The sequence below is a fragment of the Arachis duranensis genome, chromosome 9 (assembly GCF_000817695.3).
Source record: "Arachis duranensis cultivar V14167 chromosome 9, aradu.V14167.gnm2.J7QH, whole genome shotgun sequence".
In the NCBI taxonomy this organism is placed as follows: Eukaryota; Viridiplantae; Streptophyta; class Magnoliopsida; order Fabales; family Fabaceae; genus Arachis; species Arachis duranensis.
This window is the reverse complement of record NC_029780.3, coordinates 102,931,682-102,937,706: the sequence shown is the minus strand read 5'-3', so window position 1 is coordinate 102,937,706 and position 6,025 is coordinate 102,931,682.

The window sequence follows — 6,025 nt, the reverse complement described above, 5'->3', positions numbered from 1 at the left end:
TTGGTGTTGGGAGTCTACAACATTGACCTGATCACCTGTGAGGCTCCATGAGAGCCCACTGTCAAGCTAGTAACATTAAAGAAGCGCTTATTGGGAGGCAACCCAATTTTTATTTATCTAATTTTATTTTGTTTTCATTTTTTCTTAATGTTTTATTAGGTTCATGATCATGTGGAATCACGAAAAAAATACAAAAATTAAAAACAGAATAAAAAATAGCAGAAGAAAAATCACACCCAGGAGGAAGAACTTACTGGCGTTCAAACGCCAGAAAGGAGCATCTGGCTGGCGTTCAACGCCAGAACAGAGCATGGATCTGGCGATGAACGCCAGAAACAAGCAGCATCCTGGCATTTGAATGCCAGGAATATACCCTGAGGAGAGCTAGCGCTGAACGCCAGAAACAAGCATGGAACTGGCGTTCAACGCCAGAAACATGCTACAACTGGGCGTTGAACGCCCAACATAAGCATCACTTCGGCGTTTAAACGCCAGAATTGTATGCAAAGGCGTTTTACATGCCTAATTGGTGCAGGGATGTAAATCCTTGACACCTCAGGATCTGTGGACCCCACAGGATCATCCCAGGATCTGTGGACCCCACAGGATCCCCACCTACCTCAACTCACCTTCTCTCCTCTTCTTCACATTCATCCTCTCTTCACACAACCCAATAACACTCTTCCCCAAAAACCCTTCACCAATCACCTCAATCTCTCTTCCCCATCACCTCTTCACCACTCACATCCATCCATCCTCCCCACCCAAACCCACCCTAAATGGCCAAAACACAAACCTCTCTCCCACTCCTCCATATCTTCTTCTTCTTCTTCTTCTATTCTTTCTTCTTTTGCTCAAGGACGAGCAATATTCTAAGTTTGGTGTGGTAAAAGCATAGCTTTTTTTGTTTTTCCATAACCATTTATGGCACCTAAGGCCAGAGAAACCTCAAAAAAGAGAAAAGGGAAGACAATTGCTTCCACCTCTGAGTCATGGGAGATGGAGAGATTCATCTCAAGGGTCCATAGCTCAGTAATAAAGCATTTGACTGCACATCAAGAGGGCATGAGGAACTCCCTCATCAAGAAATCCCTGAGATACCTCAAGGGATACATTTTCCTCTATAACTATTGGGAGCAACTAAGGATAGGAGTACCAAAATCACTAGGGATCAAGCAACAGAGGCAAGGAAGAGACATAAAGGAGCTCAAAAAGCACCATTAGTCCTTCAAAAGGCGCCACCCTCACTAAAGTGGACTCATTCCTTAACTTCCTTGTTCTTATCTCTCTGTTTTTTCGATTTTTATGCTATATGTGTGTTTATGTTTTGTGTCTCTACCTCATGATCATTAGTATTGAGTAACTATGTCTTAAGGCTATGAATAATTCCATGAATCATTCACCTCTCTTAAATGAAAAATGTTCTTAATTCAAAAGAACAAGAAGTACATGAGTTTCGAATTTATCCTTGAATTTAGTTTAATTATATTGATGTGGTGACAATAATTTTTGTTTTCTGAATGAATGCTTGAACAGTGCATATTTTGATCTTGTTGTTTATGAATGTTAAAATTATTGGCTCTTGAAAGAATGATGAACAAAGAGAAATGCTATTGATAATCTGAAAAAATCATGAAATTGATTCTTGAAGCAAGAAAAAGCAGTGAAAAAGCAAAAGCTTGTGAAAAAAAATATAATATATATATATATAAAGAAAAAGAAAAAGCAAGCAGAAAAAGCCAATAGCCCTTAAAACCAAAAGGCAAGGGTAAAAAGGATCCAAGGCTTTGAGCATCAATGGATAGGAGGGCCCAAGGAAATAAATCCAAGCCTAAGCGGCTAAATCAAGCTGTCCCTAACCATGTGCTTGTGGCATGCAGGTCCAAGTGAAAAGTTTGAGACTGAGTGGTTAAACTCGTGATCCAAAGCAAAAAGAGTGTGCTTAAGAGCTTTGGACACCTCTAACTGGGGACTTTAGCAAAGCTGAGTCACAATCTGAAAAGGTTCACCCAGTCATGTGTCTGTGGCATTTATGTATCCGGTGTAATACTGGAAAACAAAGTGCTTAGAACCACGGCCAAGACTCATAAAAGTAGTTGTGTTCAAGAATCAACAAACTTAACTAGGAGAATTAATAACACTATCTGAAATTCTAAGTTCCTATAGATGCTAATCATTCTAAACTTCAAAGGAGAAAGTGAGATGCCAAAACTGTTCAGAAGCAAAAAGCTACAAGTCCCGCTCATCTAATTAGAATTAATATTCATTGATATTTTGGGATTTATAGTATATTCTCTTCTTTTTATCCTAATTTATTTTCAGTTGCTTGGGGACAAGCAACAATTTAAGTTTGGTGTTGTGATGAGCGGATAATTTATACGCTTTTTGGCATTGTTTTTAGGTAGTTTTTAGTAGGATCTAGCTACTTTTAGGGATGTTTTCATTAGTTTTTATGATAAATTCACATTTCTAAATTTTACTATGAGTTTGTGTGTTTTTCTATGATTTCAGGTAAACTGTTGGATTTTGGATTCTGATGCTGTTGGATTTTGACCTCCCTGCACTCGAAATAGATTTTCTAGAGCTACAGAACACCAAATGGCGCGTTCTGAACGGCGCTGGAAAGTAGACATCCAGAGCTTTCCAGCAATATATAATAGTTTATACTTTATTCGAGATTAGACGACGTAAACTGGCGCTTAACGCCAGTTCCATGCTACATTCTGGAGTCAAACGCCAGAAACACGTCATGAACCAAAGTTGAACGCCAGAAACACGTTACAACTTGGCGTTCAACTCCAAGATAAGCCTCAGCTCGTGTAAAGATCAAGCTCAGCCCAAGCACACACCAAGTGGGCCCCAGAAGTGGATTTCTGCATCAATTACTTACTTCTATAAACCCTAGAAGCTAGTCTAGTATAAATAGGACTTTTTACTATTGTATTCAGTGTCTTTTGATTGTCTAGTCTTGGATTGTATTTTTTGATCTTTTGATCACGTTTGGGGGCTGGCCATTCGGCCATGCCTGGACCTTCATCACTTATGTATTTTTCAACGGTGGAGTTTCTACACACCATAGATTATGGGTATGGAGCTCTGGTGTACCTCAAGTTTTAATGCAATTACTACTATTTTCTATTCAATTCCGCTTGTTCTTATTCTAAGATATTCATTGCACTTCAATATGATGAATGTGATGATCCGTGACACTCATCATCATTCTCACCTATGAACGCGTGACTGACAACCACTTCCATTCTACCTTAGACCGAGCGCATATCTCTTGGATTCCTTAATCAGAATCTTCGTGGTATAAGCTAGATTGATGGCGGCATTCTTGAGAATCCAGAAAGTCTAAACCTTGTCTGTGGTATTCCGAGTAGGATTCCGGGATTGAATGACTGTGACGATCTTCAAACTCGCGATTGTTGGGTGTGATGACAAACGCAAAAGAATCAAGGGATTCTATTCCAACATGATCGAGAATCGACAGATGATTAGCCGTGCCGTGACAGAGCATTTGGACCTTTTTCACTGAGAGGATGGGATGTAGCCATTGACAACAGTGATGCCCTACATACAGCTTGCCATGGAAAGGAATAAGAAGGATTGAAGGAAGGCAGTAGGAAAGCAGAGATCCAACAGGGACAAACATCTCCACATAATTACCTGAAATTCCCACCATTGAATTACATGAGTAACTCTATCTTTATTTTCTGCTTTATTTACTATTCGAAAACTCCATAACATTTATTATCCACCTAACTGAGATTTACAAGATGACCATAGCTTGCTTCATACTAACAATCTTCGTGGGATCGACCCTTACTCACGTAAGGTATTACTTGGACGACCCAGTGCACTTGCTGGTTAGTTGTGCGGAGTTGTGACTAAGTGCGATTCATGTTTGAGAGTGCTACCAAGTTATTGGAGCCATTGTTGATGATCACAAATCCGTGCACCAATGGTCTTTGGCGTGACATAATAAGTGTCGTTGTGCCTATGGAGATCCGAATATTCTCTAAGTTAATGAACAAGAGTAGGGTAGTTGAGGATTGCTCGAGAAAGGCCACTTTTGCGAAGGGGGGTCGCTGAGAGTTCTATAAGAGGGATCAAGGCAAGGGTTATATACCGAGAAGTCAGAACATTAAAAGAGGCCATCGTATGCATCAATACAACCAAAGCCAGAACAACTTTCGAATGAATAATAACAATAATTACCAAGGAAGAGGAAAAGGGAAGCAAGCTCAAGTTCTTCACAATGACTTGACTTGTAGGAGGTGTGGAAGTTCTTCATCCTGGTACTCTATGTAGAGCTGGTTTGGGCTAATGTTACTCTTGTGGTGGAGCCGGACACATGTCGTGGAATTGTCCGAAGAGAAAGTATCAGGATGCTAGTAGAGCTTAACAACAAGCCCAAGTTTTTACTATGATTGCATATGGTTCAGCTAGGTTGAACACTTTGATAAGAGGTAACTGTGAAATTGGTAACAAGATTTTAACTGCTTTATATGATATTGGGGCATCACATTCGTTTATATCATTTGAGAAAGCTGATGAATTAGGGTTGAAAATATCTGATTTAGCCTATGATTTACACGTGCATACTCCAGCCTCTAAGGTTGTGGTAATTATGTTAGGTTGTCAACAAGTACCCTTTCAAATTAAAAATAAACAATGTATTCATGATTTGATATGCTTACCGCTGTCTGGATTTGACTTAATTTTGGGTTTAGATTAGTTGTCAAAATACCACGTACTGTTAGATTATTTTGGGTGTTTGGTTTATTTTATGACTGAAGAGTCAGAAGGGCCGGTTATAGCAAAAGGATACTATTTGAATTCAGTTGTGGTGAACTGTAGTGGGAGTGAATGGTAGAGATTTGTGTTGTTAGCTGCGAGTTCATTAGGAGATGAGCAGAGTTTAAGTCAGATTCTGGTAGTGAGTGAATTTTTTGAGGTATTTCCTAAATCCATACCTGAATTTCCCCCTCCTCGAGAAATAGAGTTCGCAATAGAGTTAAAGCCGGGAGCTGAACCGATCTCAATTGCGCCATACAAGATGTCGTCGTTGGAGTTGGCGGAACTCAAGGTTTAGTTGGAGGAGTTAATGAATAAGAGTTTTATTCGGCCAAGTGTCTACTACAGAAGCCCAATTGGCGCGCTCTCAACGGCGTTTGAAAGTAGACATCCTGGGCTTTCCAGAAATATATGATAGTCCATTCTTTGTCCAAGATTTGATGGCTCAAACCGGCGTTCAAAATCACCCTCAGGAATTCCAGCGTTAAACGCCGGAACTGGCACCAAAATGGGAGTTAAACGCCCAAAATGGCATAAAAGCTGGCGTTTAACTCCAAGAAGAGTCTCTACACGAAAATGCTTCATTGCTCAGCCCAAGCACACACCAAGTGGGCCCGGAAGTGGATTTTTATGTCATTTACTCATCTCTGTACACCCTAGGCTACTAGTTCTCTATAAGTAGGACATTTTACTATTGTATTTTCATCTTGGTTCTTCTGGTTCCCTCTCTGGGACCGAAGCCATGGGAGGCTGGCCATTCGGCCATGCCTAGACCTTGTTCTTATGTATTTTCAACGGTGGAGTTTCTACACACCATAGATTAAGGTGTGGAGCTCTGCTGTACCCCGAGTATTAATGCAATTACTACTGTTCTTCTATTCAATTCAGCCTATTCTTGTTCTAAGATATTCATTTGTACCCAAGAACATGATGAATGTGATGATTATGTGACGCTCATCATCATTCTCACTTATGAATGCGTGCCTAACAACCACTCCCGTTCTACAAGCAAACAAGGCTTGAATGTTTATCTCTTGGATCCCTTAATCGGAATCTTCGTGGTATAAGCTAGAATTGATGGCGGCATTCAAGAGAATCCAGAAGGTCTAAACCTTGTCTGTTGTGTTCTGAGTAGAATTCAATGATTGAATGACTGTGACGAGCTTCAAACTCCTGAAGGCTGGGCGTTAGTGACAGACGCAAAAGAATCAATGGATTCTATTCC